The sequence below is a fragment of the Oryctolagus cuniculus genome, chromosome 20 (genome assembly GCF_051225735.1).
Source record: "Oryctolagus cuniculus isolate XC-2025 breed Fujian yellow rabbit chromosome 20, ASM5122573v1, whole genome shotgun sequence".
NCBI lineage: Eukaryota > Metazoa > Chordata > Mammalia > Lagomorpha > Leporidae > Oryctolagus > Oryctolagus cuniculus.
Genome location: NC_142886.1, coordinates 18,337,940 through 18,358,534, shown reverse-complemented (window position 1 = coordinate 18,358,534; position 20,595 = coordinate 18,337,940). Strand labels below are relative to the sequence as shown.

Genomic DNA, 20,595 nt, shown 5'->3' with positions numbered 1-20,595 from the left:
CCTGGTTTTTCATTTTAAAAATGTATAGTGGGGCCAGCGCCGTGGCTCACTTGGTTAATCCTCCGCTTTGCAGTGCCGGCATCCCATATGGGCACCGGGTTCTAGTCCCGGTTGTTCCTCTCCCATTCCAGCTCTCTACTGTGGCCCAGGAGGGCAGTGGAGGATGGCCCAAGTGCTTGGGCACCTGCACCTGCATGGGAGACCAGAAGGAAGCACCTGGCTCCTGGCTTCGGATCGGCACAGTGCCGGCCCCAGCGGCCATTTGTGGGGCAAACCAACAGAAGGAAGACCTTTCTCTCTGTCTCTCTCTCTCTCACTGTCTGTAACTCTGTCAAATTAAAAAAAATTATAAAAAAAAGTAAAGTACACTATGGCTATCTATAGTTACTCCACTATACAACCAAACACAGAACTTGTTTCCCCAATCTAACTACAACTCAATACCGTTAATCAATGTTTCTTCCTCCTGCCAATGAATCCCCTGCTCTCCCCAGCCTCTGATAACTACCATTCCATTCTCTATTGCCATGAGCTCAGTCTTTGAGATTTACTTATGAGACAGATCTCATACTACCCGTCACTCCTTGTCTGGCTCCTTTCACCTAACATAATGACCTCCAAGTTATCACAGATGACAAGATTTCATCCCTGTTGGGGAGCAGTACCCTGAACAAATAGTATCTCATGATGCGTGTATGTCCCATTTTCTTTAGCCACTCATCATTTGCTGCATATTGTGGTTGCCTCCATCTCTTGGCTATTGTGAACAGAGCTGCAACAAACGTGAGAGTGTAGGTCTTCTTTAACAGATCCATCCTATCTCCTCGAGCTGCAATCCAGCAATCCCACTGCTCCAGTTTCAGCCTTCTGAGGAACTTCGCACTGTTTTCCACAATGGCTGTACTAATCTCCATTCCCACAAACCGTGCACAAGCTTCCCCTTTTCCCCACGTCCTCGCCAGCTCTCTTGTACCTCTTGTCTTTTGGATAACAGCCGTTCTAACAGGAGTGAAGTGCTATCTCGGTGTGGTTTTGATTTGTAGTACCCTGATGATTAGTGATGTGCATAACTTTTCCATGCACCTGCTGGCCATTTGTACATCTTCTTCCTTTGGTAAGTGTCTAATCAGATCTATTGCCCGTTTTTTAATAGGATCCATTGTTTCTGTGCTACTGAGGAGTTCCTTCTATGTTCTGGTCTGTAACCCCTTGTCAGATGCATAGTATTCAAATATTTTCTCCTGTTTGATAGGTTGTTTCTTCAATCTGAATGATGTTTGCTTTGCTGTGCAGAAACGTTTTAGTTTGATTTCTATCTTAGCTTTATTTATTACCTGTGCTTTTGGGGTCTTATCCACAAAATCCTAGTCTATTCCAATGTCCTAATAGTGTTTTTCCCTAATAGTTTCATAATTTCAGGTCTTACAATAAGGTGCTTAGAAATTTTGAGATTATTTTTGTATATGGTAAAAGATGGAAGGAGGAGTTGGTTCACTCCCTTGCTTGTGGTATCCAATTTTCCCAGCCTCATTTACTGAAAATCTGCCCTTTTTCTGACCACATTGAATTCTGAGCTTCAGTTTCCTTGAAAATATTTTAAATGGGGAATTTTACAATTATGACTCGTTAGCAAAGATTGCACTGATTAGAAAATAAGCCTTTTAATAGACTTTCTGGTAGACAGAGTTCACAGTTACCCATACAACTAAATGCCACAAATCATTTTCATAAATGAATATATAAATTCTAAAGCAGAGAGAGAGAAACAGTGACAGAGACAGAGAAATTTTTATCTAAAATGGTTAAATCCCAAGAAAAGAGAGTAGAGGGAAAAAGTTTCTTTTCTTCTTAAAGATGAAAGATTTAATGACTTACTTATCCCCTTACTAAAGTTCCTTTGGTAATTGCCCTATTTTAAGCCACACTAATTTTGCTAGGAGCCTTTGCTGTTAAAAGATGTTGTTTTATTATGTCAAACTACACACAAAAGCAATGTAGCAAAATACGCTTCTGATTTTGTTATGCTACCAACCTATACTTATCCAGAAATTTCAACTGCCAAGCGTCTTTTATCTAAGGCAGACTTCACCCTTCACCACCCACCCTTCACCACATGAAGCAACAACGTCATTAGGAGTGGAAAACTCTGGGAATAAAAACCTGAGCCCTGGAAAAAAATACTCAATGGGAATCTGCCTCCAGCTCTGCACATTTTCAAGCCTGCCCTGGCCTCTTGGGTCTGGAAGCTAGACTTTTGTGCCCAGAATAGGACTGGATGAGGAAGGCGTGCTCAATCACACCCTGAGGGCCAGCAGCAGAACACACAGTTGACAGTTCTCTCAAGAGGTCTGAGGGCTTGTGGACTTGTGCTACAGAGGACCTATTCTCAGTGGCACTTGGTGATGTCATGCCTGTGTCTCCAGGGCCCAGGAAATGCACCATGACTAATGGAGTGCCTTGTTTGTGAATGCACACTCCATTTCAGAGGAGCAGCAACAGGCAGAATGTCAGGGCAACGCAGAAGGCAGAGCTGGGAGAGTGCGTGACAGCCAGGCACAGGCGGCCCTCAGCAAACCCTCCACAACTGCCTGGACCCCTCCGACCCCCACGGCTGCAGGGCGATACCCCTTACACTGTTGCTTGGCTTTTAAAAAATCATTGTCTTCAAGGAAAGAAAAGTGGCCTCTGTAAAAGGAAACACATCCTTCCAGATTCCTGATGTATTAAGACAGGGGTCAGCAAATGTTTTCTGTAAAGGACCAGATAATATCAATTGCAGGCTTCGGCCTCCCCACAGGGCTGCCCTTGCAAAGCAAAAGCAGCCCCAGACAAAGGAGAAATGAACCAGCAGGATTTACAAAACAAGGGTGGGCTGGCTTCGGCCCAGGCCAGAGCTGGCTGGTCTCCGCCTTCAAGGGTGGACTGCCTCTTGGCCTGCCACCCAGCTGGGCTAAAGTTCTCCCAAAGAAGGGTGCACAGCAGGAGAGGACTTGAAGAGGTGTCTGGGAGGAGAGAGCTGGGCTGCACACAGTTTCAGGATACGGGCTCTGGAGTCAAGTGACAGAGTAAAACTTCCAACTCTGCCATCACTGAATTGAAGGTCTCAGGTGAGTTAATTTAGTTCTCTGAGCCTTGATTTCTTCAGCTTCAAAATTAGGTTCCAAGCTGTGCCTGCCCAGTAGGCCTGGTCCCCAACTTCAGTGCAATAATACCTGAACAGAGGGAAGCACGGTGCCTAGGACACCGTGGAGCTCAACGGGTACAGGCTGAGAAGGCTAGATTTGTCTTTAAAACATAATCATCATCATCACCCCTGATTGCAGCACCCCAAAGTGAAGAGGCAGAGATCTCTGTAAATGCTAGCACATTGTAAACTCCTTTCTGATCCTATTACTATTGATTAATATCATCAATGCCTTTCTTGGCTGCACAGAATTCCACACGGAATGTACCATTACGAAACCAAACTCCTGTTGTTGAACACTTAAGCTGTTTGTTATAAACAACCGTATGATGACTGCCCCTAAATATGTACCTTTAACCAATGATTAAATATTTTATCCCTTGAGGCAAAAAGGCAGGTGCATTTTAAAGAATTTGTGATTATTCTGCCAAGTGGTTTTCCAGGAAGGACAGACCTTTCCGTATTTCTACCATCCCTGAAAAAAAGATCTGTTTCCTAAAATTTTTGATAACACTACATCTACTTTAGTTATAGAGACACTAAGACCCAGAGAGGTTAACTAACTTGCCCAATTTTAATTAAAAAAAATGTCTCAGCAGTGGGTGAAGCTGCAACCTGCAACGTCGGCACCCTATAAGGGCACCTGTTCAATTCCCGACTGCTCCACTTCACATCCGGCTGCCTGCTAATACACCTGGGAAATCAGTGGGAGATGGCCCAGGTGCATGGTACCCTGTACCCATGTGGGAGACACAGATGAAGCTCCTGGCTCCTGGCTTCAACCTAACCCAGCCCTGGCTGCTGCAGGCATTAGGGGAGTAAACCAGCAGTTGGGAGATCTTTCTCTTTCTCTCTCTCTCTGGGTATGTGTCTCTATCTCTCCCTCCCTCTTTTTTTCTCTCTCTTTCTCTGTAACTCTGCCTTTCAAATAAATAAAAGAAAATCTTTTTAAAAACCCTCATGTTTCCTTTGGCCTACAGCTTTATAAAACATTTTATAGTTATTTTGATTAATGGCAGATTTTTTCCAGAACCAAATGATTCATAATTACTATTAATAATCCCACTTTATGGTTGAGAAAGTTGGAGGCCAGAAGTTTATTTTAGATAGTCAAAGTTCTCCAGATAAGACAAAGGATCTAGGGCAACATGATCAAACTAGAAATAAACGTCATCTTATTGTTGGGCCTTGCAATGTGTGCACCATAACTTCTCTGGACAAATTTAATTTTCAAATAGCAGAGAAAATAGGAACTTCTTAAGAACTATTTTTTTTTAGCAAACACAAACACACTCCATTTATTTATTTATGTATTTATTTATTTATTTATTTTTTGCTGTGAAACTAAATAAGCTTATAAACTAAATGTCTTTGTTCCACAGGAAAAACTTAAATCATGTGAATTTTTTAAAATTTATCAAAGAAATAATAGGGGCCGGTGCTGTGGCGTAGTGGGTTAAAGCCCTGGCCTGCAGCGCCAGCATCTCATATGGGTGCTGGTTTAAGTCTCAGCTGCTCCACTTCCGATCCAGCTCCTGCTAATGTGCCTGGGAAAGCAGAAGATGGTCCAAGTCCTTGGGCCCCTGCACCCACATGGGAGACCCAGAAGCAGCTCCTGGCTCCTGGCTTCAAATCGGCGCAGCTCCAGCCATTGTGGCCATTTGGAGAGTGAACCAGTGATGGAAGACCTCTCTCTTTCTGTCTCTACCTCTCTCTGTAACTCTGTCTTTCAAATAAATAAAGTAAATCTTTAAAAAAAGAAATAATATCATTTATTAAGTAAAAACAAAATAAAATAAAATTTAACCATTTCTGTATTCTGAGAAATATTCTTAATCAAGAAGTTCTAAAAATTTATCAGATGGAAAGTTTCCAGACTCTGAAATTTTTGAATTATGTCTGTTTAGTTCTGTTGCCTTGGGCTATAAATACAGTTGAATGGAGTTTGCTGTAAGATTTTGCTTTAACTAACCTCTTCAAATGCTGAAGAAGTTACAGTGCAATTTAAAACTGATGCCTCTCTGTGTTTTTCATTTAATCATCAACTTTACTTTTGACTCAATGAATGCCTTTTTTAAATTTAAGATAAACAAATTTAATGTAATTCATACATATAGATTTGAGCACATAGTGGTATTCCTACCCTACCCTCCCTCCCACCCACCCACGTTCTCACCCTTCCTCCTCCTTCCTCTCTTATTCCCTTTCTAAATTTTTACAATGATCTACTTTCAGTTTACTTTATACTCATAAAATTAACCCCACACTAAGTAAGGAGTTTGACAAATAGTAAGAAGGGAAAAACACTGTTCCTCAACAGTAGAGATAAGAACAATCAACAATCATCAAGTCTCAAAATGTCAATTTTGCTCCTATACATTACATTTTTGGTACTCAGTTACCACAGATCAGGGGAAACATAGGGCATTTGTCTTTTTGGGGCTGGCTTATTTCACTAAGTATACTGGTTTCTAGTTGCATCCATTTTGACGCAAAAGACAGGATTTCATTCTTTTTTACAGCTGAGTAGTATTCAGTATATTCAATTTATATAACAATTTCTTTATCCAGTCACCAGTTGTTGGACATCTAGGTTAATTCTATATCTTAGCTATTGTGAATTGAGCTGTAATAAAGATGGGGGCACAGATAACTCTTTCATATGCTGATTTCATTTCCTGTGGGCAAATTCCCAGGAGAGGGATTGCTAGTTTGTATGGTACATCTATTTTCAGCTTTCTGAGGTATCTCCATACCACCTTACACAATGGCTGTACCACATTTGCACCGACAGTGGATTAGGGTACCCTTTTCCCCACATCCTTGCCAGCATTCACTGTTTGTTGATGTCTGCATGAGAGCCATTCTAACTGGGGTGAGGTGAAACCTCACTGAAATCATGTGAACTTTTGATAAGACAGTCACAGATTAAGCCATTTGTTAAGGCTTATTTCATTCACTCTATGCCATAACCTTGCCTTATTCGCTTCTTAACACTTATCACAGTTTGAAACTGCATTACTTCATTGTTTGCAGTAATTCTAAGTTTCATGAGGACAAGGACTTTTTCTTATTCACTGTCTTTCGCAATACCTGCAATGGTGCCTGGCAAGTGATTTGGAAATATTGGGTGGATGGATCCTCCCAGATGCCATCCATGAGGGCAGTTCACAAAGTTCATAGAAAAATGGAATTATAAGTTTATTTTTTGAGATCTATCTACAGTTTCTTTTAAAGACAGATTACTTAATTAATTTGAAAGAATAACAGGGGGAGGGGAGAGAGAGAACGAAGAGAGAGCGAGAGAGAGATCACCCATCAGCTGGTTCACTACGCAGATGCCCGTAACAGCTGGGGCTGGGCAAGGCTGAGCATTCCATCTGGGTCTCCAACAGGAGTGTCAGGAAATCAGATATGTGGGCATCACCTCCTGCCTTCCAGCCACCTTAGCAGGAAGTTGGATCAGATGCAGAGGCGGGATTTAATCCTAGGCATGCTGATAGGGGATGTGGGCATTCCAAGTGGTGCTTAACCTGCTGTGCAACAACACCTGCCCCATCATATTTTTTTTTCTTTAATAATACAGAGTTTCCAAGAACATTTTGCAGACTCTAAATTTCCCTAGCTGTACGATCGAGAGTGGCAGGCTTTGGAGCTGTCATTTTCTGTCTACATCACTGACAAAGAAACCAGCTTCCTAATGGCGACTAAGTCCCTAACCAATTAAGTCCCAGTCAAATCTCCATTGTTAGTTCAACCATGCCGCATGCTGGCTTATACCGGCATATAATGACATCCTGCTTTATGCCTTCACCTAGGAGATGCTGTTGCTCAGCCATTGTTACTGTGCACCATGGTTTGACTTATTTAGTTGATTGGCTAGTTTATCTCCAAATGAACCTCCCAGATGGATCAGTTATCAGAATGACATTGTGAAGACAAAGGGAGACACACCTTTGCAGGTACGTTAAATTAAGGACCGTGAGGTGGGGGATTTCCTGATTTAGTTATAAGGGACCTTGCAGGAGGGTCAAACCAGAAGGAAAAAAAAAAAAAAAAAAAAACAGAGCGAGATGTAACTATGGGACCAGGGATTGGAGTAATGTGCTTTGAAGACAGAGGAAGAGACCAGGAGCCAAGGAATGCAGGTGACCTCTAGAAGCTGGAAAAGGCAGGGAAATGGAATCTCTTCTGATGTTCCCAGAAGGAAGCAGCCCTGCCAACACTCTGACTTTATTTTTTTTTTAAAGACTACGAGGTTTTCTCTTTTTAAGATCTATTTCATTTTTTCTTTGAAAGGCAGGGTGACAGAAAGGAAGAGACAGGGAAGAGAGATCTGCTACCTGATGATTCACTCCCCCAAATGCCCACAATAGCCAGGCTTAGGCCAGGCTGACGCCAGGATCCAGGAACTCCGTCTGGGTCTCCCACACTGATAGCGGGGACCCACGTACTTCAGCTGTCACCTGTTGCCTCCCAGGCATGTTAGCAGAAAGCTGGATTGGAAGTGGAATAGTTGGCACTTGAACCAGCATGCCAATATGGGATGTGGGTGTCCCAAGCATCCGCTTAATCCACTGCTTCACAGTGCCCACCCCAACACTCTGACATTAAACTGTTTACCTCCAGAACTACAGAAGAATACATATGTATTATTTTATGCCATTAAATTTGTGTTAGTTCATGACAGTGGCAAAAGGAAAACTAATGTAGTAGTTTTCTCCCAAATGACCCAGTTTATACCCAGAATTCAAATCTTTTGATTCTTAACTCCCATTCTCCTTAAATCAAAAACCTCTGTCTATTACTTCTTTTTCTGTGATGTCTTCTCAAAGATACTAAGATCTCAGTTCAATGCCATCATATGGGACCACGGTGTAATGGTTTGAGGGCATAGTCTTTGGAACCGGATGGGCTTGTGCTGAGCATTGGCTCTGCCACTTGTTAACTGTATGACATCAGTTATGCTACCCAGCCCCTCTGTGCCTCCATTTCATCATCTGTAAAATGAGGCTAATACTATCTACCTTATAGGTTTATTGTGAGCATTTAATTAGTTAATGTTTGCAAAGCACATAAAACACGTATGTACAAGGAAAGAAGTATGTGTTTCCTACAATAAACTTTTAAATAGACATATATGGCTTGTCTATCTATAATTTGTCAGATAAGAATCTACTTATGACAGAACAAAATATTGAATGCTATTGGATAATTCAAAATTAAATTTTCAATTTAGAATGTTGATGCTTAGCTAATTTTAATTTCAAATAACATGGTTGAGATCCAGTTTTAGAATTCTCTCTCTGTTTGGACAAGTCATTTTTAATACCAGACTACAAATAGGCCAGCCAGTTTATAGAGAGGAAAAGTGTCTCACTTATGCCACAAACTAACATAGAGTCAAAGTTTCAGAAGTGATAGAAGACTAGGATTGTTTAAAAATGCAAACTATGACAAAGTCAGTTGGCTAACTGGCTCACTCAATGGGCTGGGCCTCTTCTTTATAGAACAAAGGGAATGGTGGGATTTGGGCTCTCATACTTAGAATCCTCAAACACCCTTGAGGTAACTTAAGGCTCTGCCAAAATTTCCCCTGTTGGCAAGAAAATAACTAAAAATGAATATTTTTCTCCTCATAACATATTCTCATGTGTATGCTTGTAAGTATTACTTGCATGGCGTGGTTTTCATCTCAATGGAATGCAGCCACTCCCAAAGCATTAAACCCATTCACTATGATTTGGACATGCTGTACTTTGGATAAGCAAGAAAAATTACTTGACCAGAGACGAAAAACAAGAACATTTAATTGAATCAATGAAGCACTTGACAGGCAATACAAGCCTATGATAATAAGAAATGAGAGCTAAACTGTAAGCTCCCTGAAGGCAGTACCTCTGACTATCATGTTCCATGTTATTCCTTGAACACAGCACAATTCTTACAGATGGGTGCTGTTTCTGGAACGAACAACGGGACTGCCAAAATGAGAAGCTAAAAGCTAAATGGGTATCAACACAGTCACAAGGAATGGTTGTACTGCCTGCCATCTTCAACTCTGTGCACACAGGAAAATATCAGCAACAAGAGGGACCCAATTACAAAAGTCAGCAGTAGGGGTAGAATCGCAGGTCTTCTTCCTAGTTTGTAATGAAATCTCACTGATTTGATTAAATGACACTATGTCCTAATCTAGACGGATCTGCCTTTTCTCCTTTAATTTAAAAAAACTCCTAAGAGAAAAATAGGTGTTAGGATAGAGTCAAACACACAGGCATCCCACTACACTTAAACATTGTAAACTGAATGATTTTGTACACCATAAATTTAACTGTACTCACACTGGTGACATGCCTGTATTTGAAAAGAAGGTAGATCAGAAAATTGGGCAATTTAAAATTTTTTAGATCAATCACAAATATTCTTCATTACTTAAAAAGTTATCTTTATCAAACTTTGCCAGAGATTTTGTCAAGATGAAAAGACCATGTACAAATTGGGAGAAAATCTTTGTAACCACACATCCAGCATAGGCCTTTTACACAGAATATGAAGAGAACTCTCAAGTCTCAAGGTTAAACATCCAAACAATACAATTAGAAAATGAGCAAAAACTATGCAGACTTGAAGAGAACGCAGAGATGGCAAGTAAGTACATGAAAAGGTGCTCAACCTCACTGGCCACCAGGAAATGCAATTGAAATCACAATGAAATATCACTCAGTACCTAGCAGAGGGGCTAAAACAAAGGTGAGTACGAACACGAAATGGCAGGGAAGATGAACAGAACATGGTCATTCACACACTGGTGGGGGGAATGTAAAACTGGAAAATATTCCGATAGGTTCTTTTAAAACTGAGAATGGATTTACCACACAACCCCAGATTGCACACCTAGGCATATATCCAAGACAAATGAAAACTTACTTTGACATAAAAACTACATAAATGTTCCTAGCAGCTTTATGGATACTAGTCCCAAAGTGGCAACTCCCAAATATCCTTTAAAAGGTGAATGTTTAAACATGATTTGTTTAACCAAACTGTGGAGTCACACCACAAGATACTATTTAGCAATAAAACAGAATGAATTATATAAATTCACACATGCAACACTTTGGATGGACCTTAAGTGACAAAAGCCAATATCAAAAGGAGACTTACTATCCTATTCCATTTTTGTAGTATTTGTGAAGTAACATAAATTATAGAGATGGGAGCAAGTTTGGCAGCTGCTAGAGGCTAGGAAATGGGGAATGGGGTGAGTATGGCTATAAAAGTACAGTTCCAGAGAGTCTTGTGTATTGGTACAATAAGTGCTTTGATGGCAATGGTGGTTACAAAAAGCAAAGCTTGTTAAAACTGCAAACACATAGACACATACACAAATAACTACACGCATAGCTAGTGAAAACTGAACAAATTACATGGATTTTACCAATGTCACCTTGCTGGCTTTGACACTCTAAGAGTCATGTAGATGCTAGCATTAGGAGAAACTGGGTGAGGGGTACACATGACCTCCCTGTACATTTCTTTGTACTTTGCTATGAATAGATAACCATTTGAAAATAAATTTTTTTGACAGGCAGAGTGGACAGTGAGAGAGAGACAGAGAGAAAGGTCTTTCTTTGCCGTTGGTTCACCCTCCAATGGCCGCCGCGGCTAGCGCGCTGCGGCCGGCGCATCACGCTGATCCGATGGCAGGAGCCAGGTACTTATCCTGGTCTCCCATGGGGTGCAGGGCCCAAGTACTTGGGCCATCCTCCACTGCACTCCCTGGCCACAGCAGAGAGCTGGCCTGGAAGAGGGGTAACCGGGACAGAATCCAGCGCCCCGACTGGGACGCCTGGTGTGCCGGCAATGCAAGGCAGAGGATTAGCCTAGTGAGCCGTGGCGCCGGCCCTAAAAAAAACTTTAAACACTAACAAAATCATCTTAAAGCAGGTCACTCAAACTTAAAAAGTGTTCTATCCCTTCTAAGGTAATCTATGTGAACTTAAATCCCTAGAAATCATCTTTTAAAAGTTACGTATGAGTTCTTCATCAGACATTCATTTTTAGATGATAAATTGTTCCTCCATCCTCAAATTCCAAAATATCTGGATAAGTATCCCTTGGTTTCCAAAGTAAGTCATCAAAGATTCCTTGAGTTGAAGTACACAGAAAATATCAACTAAAACCCCAAACCATTATGTGCCTGCCTTACCTGGAAAAGAGTTAGAATCACAGCATCTCTGAGTTGGAAAGAACTTGGGGGACTTCCAGTTCAAATTCTTACCGACATAAAAATCCTTTCTATAATAGCTCTGACTCACCCAACCGTGATACACACGCAGTAACAGAATAATGGAATCGCACTTACTGTGTTGCCTGCCACCACATTCCCTTCCATTTCTCTTTTTTTCTGCCAACTGCTTTTTTCAAATTGTGGTTCTACCAAGAACCAATTTTTCCCGGACCCCAGATCAGTTCATAAGAAGATACTGGAACCAAGCTGATTTTCCTGTGCCTTGGTCTTCACTGATTTGTCCACAGTTGGGCACTTGGCCCACGGCGGACCACAGTCTCTTCCGAAGACGGTTTCACACTAAATGTGAAGCAGAATTTCTCAGCAGTTTTGTAAGAAGTGAAACTTGGGCAGTCTTGGCAACCATATTTCAGGTGATGTCTGTGACAGATGGTCTGCAGAGGCAGAAAAGAGGCTGATACTCAGAGAGGGGCAGAGGGGAGGAAAAGGGGAAAGATCCAGCCGCATCAGAGGCTCTGGTTCTAGTTTCTGAGACCCAGCACAATATCTGCCCTCTCCACAGTATGGCTAAGATACTCTTAATACCTTTCTAACACTCTTTTGTTTTTATCAAGCTAGTTTAAGTTAAGCTCCTAGCACATGCAACCAAAAGAATACCCTATTATGAGTGGGAAGCCCATGTCTCACAATGCAGCTGGTTTACACACAGCACTGACTGTTAGAATATTCTTCCTCACTTGGAAATGCAGGAGTCTCCCTGGATATTCCAAGCTCTACCCTCCATCCTTACCAAATCGCACCCCTTGCCCAAATATCTGAAGGTCATTTGGTAACCTGTCGCGGATATTTGCTCCATTTTATCCAGCATACACTCCCCTATTATTTTGATAGTAGCACCTCCATGGTTTGAGGGAAATTATCTCTGCCCCACTGAATGCAGCCTGGTGGGTCCCGTGCCAAGTCTTTCTTTAACCAAAGGGGGAATATGTGACCCAAGCCGGACCCACTGGTTTGGATCGACACAAGTGCTGGAGTGTCAGCAGGAAGGCCCTACAGAATGCGATTCCTGGCTTTACTAGACTTCATGGGCTATTCTGGCCTCTGCGCCTTCCAGGCCTCATTCTTCCACCTTCCCTCTGACTCTGCAGCTCTCTGAAATCCTTCCAATGACGTGTGTTGTTGTTGAAGCTAATTAATTAACACGATAAAAAAAAAAATCCTGACTTAACTGTATCCCAAAAGTTTTCTCTTTCTTAAAGTAATCCCAGTTTGTTGAACTGTACTTCATGTGACTTGATTTTCAATTTGTTATCTGATTGGTTTCCTCCTAAATAAACTTATTTATCTAAATCTCTCTGGGCACATGGAAGTCAAACAAAAAGTGGTCTGACCAGAACAGAGATAGGGAGACTAAGTCCATCTTTGATCTGGACATGTGCTTCTGTTAAAGCAGTTCCAAATCCTGTCACAAGCACATGACACTGATAGCAGGTTCCGAGTTTACAGACAACGAAACATTTCAGTCTTTCTCGTATTAACATCTATAAAATCAAATATTTTCTGCCCTACATTATAGAGTTGGCTTTTTAGTCTTTGAATTTATTTGAAAGAGAGGCAGACAGATAGCAATCTTCCATCGTCTTGTTCATTGTCCAAATGCCCACAACAGAAAGCCCTGGGCCAGGCTGGAGCTCAGGACTCAGTCTGGGTTTCTCACGTGGATGGCAGGGACCCAACTACTCGAGTCATGACCTCCCAGGGTGTTCACTCCAGAACCCTGAAATTGTGAGTGAAGCACGATTCAAACCCAGGAACTCCAATATGGGATGTAGTTATCCCAAGCAGTGTTAAACTGGTGCACTAAATGCCTATCCATATAGTTGGCTCTTTAAAATCTGTTACGTTTCGACCTATTGGACTTCATGTAGTTTTAGTTAAATGTACAAAGGTTTTACAATGTTCTGATACAGGCCTGCACCACGGCTCACTAGGCTAATCCTCCATCTTGCGGCGCCGGAACACCAGGTTCTAGTCCCGCTCGGGGCACGGATTCTGTCCCGTTTGCCCCTCTTCTAGGCCAGCTCTCTGTTGTGGCCAGGGAGTGCAGTGGAGGATGGCCCAAGTGCTTGGGCCCTGCACCCCATGGGAGACCGGGAAAAGCACCTGGCTCCTGGCTCCTGCCATCGGATCAGCGTGATGCGCCGGCCGCAGCGTCCATTGGAGGGTGAACCAACGGCAAAGGAAGACCTTTCTCTCTGTCTCTCTCTCACTGTCCACTCTGCCTGTCAAAAAATTAAAACACACACACACACACACACACACACACACACACAATGTTCTGATACAGCTGACACTGATTTTAGGAGGTGAACTCCAACGGAGATTGAGTTTTTTTTTTTTTTTTAATAAAGATTTATTTATTTGAAAGACAGAGTTACAGAGAGGCAGAGGCAGAGAAAAAGAGGTCTTCCATCCACTGGTTCACTCTCCAGATGGCCTCAATGGCTAGAGCTGGGCCCATCTGAAGCCAGGAGCCAGGAGCTTCTTCCAGGTCTCCCACGCAGGTGCAGGGGCCCAAGTATTTAGGCCATCTTCTACTGCTTTCCCAGGCTATATTAGAGAACTAGATCGGAAGTGGAGCAGCTGGGTCTCGAGCTGTCAACCATATGGGATGCCAGCACTGCAGGTGGTGGTTTTACCCATTACAGCACAGTGCCAGACCTGAGATTGAGTTTTATTCTCTGACAGTGTGAAACTATCCTGATCTGACAAAGGAACGAACTAAGAATGATACTGTTTATCAACCTTCCCTAAAGGAATGTAAGAACTCTAAATCTGGAAGTTCCCATTGCATAAAGGAATCAGCTAAGTAAATTTGTATAAAAGAACCTCTGAGCCAGGTAATAAACAAACAAAGCTAGGTTTTTGCTAAAGGATGAAGAAACAAAATTAGGCAAATATGAGTAGAAGGAACATACACACACACACACACACACACAAAATCAGGCATATATACCAGACACCAAAAAAACCAACAGATCACTGGGCCTTACTTGCTAACTCGACCACCTGCACCTGTCATGAGCTAGTCTCTGATGGCTTCAGGAAATCCCATGGGAAGGGAAGCTGGCTCTGTTTCACCCTTTAAAATTTTATTTTCAGGACCCTTCTTCAGTTCAGAACTTTTATATGGCTCAGAGATATCCAGGCCTTAGTAAATCAAACAATCCCCACACAAATAGAGTTTGGAGGGACTGGCTAAAAAAAAAAATTCACTGGACATTTCGTTTGAATTTTGAGAACTTTCCCATTTTCATTTTAATCGTGGCTTTCATCCAGGATATGCTATTCAACGAGAAGTTCGAAGAATGAGTACAGCTCTGAAGCAACAGGGAGATGAGGCCTGGGAGGGTAGACTGGGTGCCCACTCTCATCTCCTACGCTGGTTTGCATCCTGGTGAATTTATCTTCTTCCAGGATTTGAATCTCAGCTAATCAGTCCCAAAACTGGGTCAATATGGCAAGAGGAGACAGCCCATTAAATAAGAGAAGACAGCCCCCCCCCCCCATTAAATAAGTTCACAGAGGCTGACTTACATCATCAAAATACAGACTGATTCGTTACTGAGGGAAACTCAGTTGCTACTTGGACCAAGAACACTTGCTGCGGCCAGAGCAGCCTGTTTGCTCCCCTGCAGGCGGCCTCCCTGGAACTGTGTGAGTAACTTTCAGGGGCTGACACTGCAGACCCAGTCCACAGCAAGAACATGGGAATGCACTTGGGAGAGGACCCTGTGTGCGAGGTGAGAACACTGCCAGACAATACCTTGATTTCAGTCTGAGTGGAGAACTCAGCCATACAATCTCAGATTTCTGATCTACAGAACAGAGAACACGTGGGTGGTGTTGCAAACTGCTACATTTGCGGTTACCCAGCAATAGAGAACTAATACATCTCTAGGGCAATGATTCCCAAATTGTAGGACCCCAGTCGGCATCAGCATCATCTAGGAAACTGTTGGAAATGCAAATCTGTGGGCCACGAGAATGCAGAGGTGGGACCTAGCAATGTGGATTTTGGAAGCCTTCCAGCTAACTCTGAAAGCACACTGAAGTACACACTGCTTCAGTAGACACAGGCAACCCATGCCTTGTGATCTGACTTCATCTACACTTCCCTGGCTGACCCACATCTTTTCTGATGACAGACTTTCTTTGGGCATATTAATACCTGCTACTTAGTTGTGTGGTCAAGTCATTTTTGTTTTTGGACCGCTTTCTCTAAGACAACTGTGTGAGTATCCACATGATCCAGTGCTTCCTATCACTAGTTAGTGCTCCAGGAACAACTTCATTGCCCTCATCATTAAGTGAGGAGCACCTCACTGCTGTTCTCTGTGGCATCTACACTGTACCTCACGCTTGACTGTCTAATTCAAAAATAATGTGAACTAGTTAAGTTGTTACATTTCTGCCATGTGTTGTCACTCTAAACTCTCTACTCACAGAATTCTGGCAGTCAGCTCAGCAGTCAGCATTTGCCTGGAAGAGAGCATCCTCGCTCTGTGAAGAAAACCCACAAAGCACAATAGGAAGCACCTGGAACAAGCAGTGAGGAAACCTAGGTTTCAGTTGAAGCCCTGCCGCGGACTAGCTGTGTAATCACCAACAAATCAGCTAACAGCTCGGAGGCTCAGCTTCCCCATTGGTAAAATTTAAAAAGCCTATCATGGATGAGTGCTAGGTTCGCCCACAGAGAACTCCGTCTTTGGCTTTCTCATTCATGATGATTCCTCCAGAAGCAAGACCAGTGCCCTAGGCTACAAAGATGCATAGCAGTAAAGGACACAGCCAGTGGCTTAGTTTGTATCTTACAAGAAGAGGGAAATACCAGCTACCCTTCCATCTTTAGATATTTGGAAATAAGGAAAAATGAATGCCAGTGACAAACCTCATGATATCTTTTAAAACAGTAGATTATCAAAGCTAGCGTGAGAGTTGAGATTAAAATTATTCAATGCAATTTCAAGAGTAAGGGAAGGCTGGCACCGCGGCTCACTAGGCTAATCCTCCGCCTTGCGGCGCCGGCACACCGGGTTCTAGTCCCAGTCGGGGCGCCGGATTCTGTCCCGGTTGCCCCTCTTCCAGGCCAGCTCTCTGCTGTGGCCCGGGAGTGCAGTGGAGGATGGCCCAAGTCCTTGGGCCCTGCACCCGCATGGGAGACCGGAAGAAGCACCTGGCTCCTGCCTTCGGATCAGCGAAAAAAGAGTAAGGGAAATCACTTGCTAAGAGCTGCATTTGAGTTTTTTTTCTTTACCAAGTTTATTTCATACAAGAATAGACACATAAAAGAATCTACGACTGTCTATGAATGAAGCATTCACTTCTATCGAATGTTGCAGAAAATTTACTGAGAAACTTAACTCTTGTGATCTAAGTGAATTCTTCTCACATTATCTTTTTGGGTGAGAATCTAAGATAAAGGTAGTGAAACAAATAAGATTAAGGAAGACTCTCAACCAACATCAGACATGTCATATTCTGGCTTCCAAACACCACCATCTTTATAAGGTGTAAACATTGCTCTTTTTTTAGATTTATTTATTTGAAAGGCAGAGTTACAGAGAGGCAGAGGGAGAGAGAGAATGGTCTTCCACCTGCTGGTTTACTCCCCAAGTGGCCACAACAGGCAGAGCCGTGCTGATCCAAAGCCAGAAGCTAGGATCTTCTTTTGGGTCTCCCACACAGGTGCAGGGGCCCAAGGACTTGAGCCATCTTCTACTGCTTTCCCAGTAGCAAAGAGCTGGATCAGAAGTGGAGCAGCCAGGACTTGAACTGGTGCCCATATGGGTGCCAGTACTGTTAGGAAACTGGCACAGTTGGCCGCATGGCCCAGCTACCTGAGCCAGGCTCCACCCCCATCCTAATGGGATTGGCTGCTCCTGCTTCCCTGCCCGCCCTCAGGCAAAGTTTTAAAAGGGCCTGTTCCTGAACACGTGCTCTCTTGCCCCTTCTCTCCTGCTCTCTCTCGGTTCCTCTCTCCAGCCTCCTCCTCTGGGCTCTTGGCTCTCTTGGCCCTTCTCTCCTGCTCTCTCTCAGCTCTGCTCCCTGCTCTCTCTTGCCCCTTCCCTCCTGCTCTCTCTCGAGCCTCCTCCTCTGGCCTCTTGGCTCTTGGCCCTTCTCTCTCGGTTCCTCTCTCTAGCCTCCTCCTCTGGTCTCTTGGCTCTGCTCTCCTCTCTCCTCTTCTCTGCTCTATCTTCTCTCCTTGCTAGCTCCTCTCCTCTCTGTCTCTCTCTCACAGCCTCCTTCTCTTTTTCCTTCGCCGCCCCTTCACTCCGGTCTGTAGGGTGTTCCCCAATAAACCCTTTCCCTTACTCCGGTGTCCGGTGTGCTTTGCGACGGCTAACATTAAGATATAACAGGTACTGCAGGCAGCAGCTTTACCCACTATGCCACAGCACCAGCCCCAACACTGCTCTTAAAAGACTTTGGGGCCCAGTGACTCTTTCCAAGCAGTAAAACAGAATTTTCACGTTAAGATATATAAAGAATTTCCATAGGTTTTTCTAATGATATCATGCTCTCAATGTTATGTTTTATCTGACAGGTATTTCTTGATCACCTACAATGCTTTTCATGCACTGTGGTCAGAACCTGGGCATAAAAGGCACGGAGCCTGCATGTAAGGGCTCACCTGTTGCCAGGAAACAGACTAACAGGCAATTCCATTGCTTAATACAATGAAAACTCAAAAACTCAGGTCTATTTGGTAACATATCTGAGAAAATAATAAAAACCAATCGTATTTAACATGCTAAAGGATGACAGACTGCCAACTGCAGGTTTCAAAGTAAGAGTTAAGAGCCATCACTGTGGTATAGTAGGTCAAGCACCCCATATGGCCACTGATTCAAGTCCTGGCTGCTCCACTTCCAATCCAGCTCTTTGCTAATGGTCTGGGAAAAGCAGTAGAGGATGGCCCAAGTGCATTGGCCATTGAGACCATCTGGGGAGTGAGCCAGTAGATGGAAGATTCTCTCTCTCTTTCAAATAAATCAATAAATCTTTTTTTAAAAAAAATAAAAAATAAAGAGTTAATAAGTAACATATCCTTACTGCCATGATGCAAACACAGTCAAGCAGAACAGTTCATTGGAACTTGTGGTTCTCCAGGGATCACAAGTGTGTGTATGTATTGCATGGGTATGTGTAGCATGGATATGTATCATAACATGCAGTCGCTATTTGTGCCTTATTGTTATTATGCAGTACAGCTAAGTTTGGGGAAGGGGCCCCTAGCTTTCCCATTCATACACTCAAGGTCATGGTTCACTGAATAAATCCAACATTCATTCAATAGAAATTTAATGAGTGCTCTCTCTGTTCTAGCACTATGCTAGACCCTGGGGAAATACAGATGGAGGGCATGTTCCTATCCCCATGGAATTTGCAGTCTAATAGAAGAGACAGCTACATAAACAAATCACTGGAATAGTGTGTGAATAGGGCTTTTAAGAGCATATAATCCTGGCAGAAAGGAGGGAGTGCGCAGACCCGCTCAGAGGAGAAAACCAGGTGGGTTGGGGGCAGATGCTTGATCTGTGACTACATTCAATGGCCTGGGCATAGTAGTCGGGGGATAAAAAAAGATGAAATGAAGAGAAATGAAATATGCATATATACTTCAAGATAGATTGAGAGGTGAGGTGCGTGCTCTTACGGAAGGTCAAAGTGCTTTGGAGAAGCAAAACAGAGGATGACTACTCTTTTTTAACAAGGGCATTGAAGAAGGCTTCATAAAGGAGGTGGTATTTGAAGCGGCTCGTTGGCTCATACTCTGGAAGGTTCTATTTATACCAGCAGACATAAATTATTTCAGTGCTGAAGAGGTGGTTTTAGACTTTCCCTTAGTTACTTTAAAATCTTCACAGAGAAACTGCAATAAGCAAATATATTCTCTGTAGAAAGAATCCACCCAAACACCTTGACATTCTCATTTCACGTATTTCACACATGGTATCTTTTATGTCTGGGAAAGTAGACTAGGAAATGGTTCAAATACCCAAGGGCCTCAAGACATACACATTGGAAAGAGTACCTAATTTCCAAAAAAGGTCGAGTTGCAGAAGAACCCGTTTTGATTGGAAAACAAGCTGCTCGCTTCTGGGTATGGACCAGCTGCTGCAGTTTAGGCACGAAGGGACTAAAAACACCTCTGCTGTCAAGAGTCACCGCGCAGCCTCCTCTGGCTCAGTGGCGATTTCACACTCACGTCGGCATCACACCACAAAACCTGTGCCTCTTTGCAGAGTCTGATACACCCGTTGTAGGGAGCAGAAACACTTCCAGCTGCTGCTTCGAATCTCTGGGTGCTAAACGATTTAGGACTAGAAGACGTGAACAGGGAATAAGTCAGGAAGATGAAAAGCAGCTCTGCGAGCGCTGAACATGAGATTCTTCTCGGCACAGAGAACACAGAGCTAAAGAGCTTTCTCAGGGAAAGAAAGAGAATACCACGACAGAGCTAAGGCGAAACAGTGACCAGGGAACAAGGCCCCATAAACTAAGAAAGGCGCTAAGTATGAATGTAAAAATTTAAAGGCTGGTGAAAAGAATGACTTTTTGTTGTTGTTACTTTGAGACAAACGTTATTATCACCACTAGGAAATTGTATGGCTACAACGTATGTGCGTATATAATTCAACCCCATTTCATTATAATTACCCCAACCTGAGTTACTCACATTGGCGCTAGCCGCCAGCAACCATGGGGCAGCCTGAGGATGAGTGAGTAGTGACCGTCAATTTAACACGCCGAGAGTCAGGAAGCTCAGGTCTGGGAAGAACGGCTGTGGCTTCAGAGGTATCCTTTAGACGGCCTCTTTACTGACCCTGGCTCCATGTGACCCCGCAGGACCTTGGTCCCTTATTATATTTACTATGCTTCTAAGTGAGACCATGAGAAAGGGCTTCAGTGGTACCACAGTTCCAACAACAGAGCCTACCATCACATTTCGTGGCAGATTACGTGATATTTAAGATCAACTGACTGATCATCCCAAAAGGGACTTTCCCTAAAAAAAAAAAAAATCTCTTAAATACCTGAATAGCTATAGTATCTCCAGAAATGAAGTACTTTTTCCTTTTCCCAGGAAAAT

The 20,595-nt window shown here is 43.1% G+C and overlaps 1 protein-coding gene and 1 long non-coding RNA gene across 30 annotated transcripts in view; one reads left to right on the top strand and one right to left on the bottom strand.

The window, feature by feature from the left end:
• Positions 1 to 20,595, bottom strand: part of RAD51B (RAD51 paralog B) — a 657,779-nt gene that overhangs the window by 361,636 nt on the left and 275,548 nt on the right. The window lies entirely within an intron of this gene.
• The window catches only part of LOC103351641 (uncharacterized), a 128,795-nt gene that overhangs the window by 99,707 nt on the left and 8,493 nt on the right, over positions 1 to 20,595 (top strand). The window lies entirely within an intron of this gene.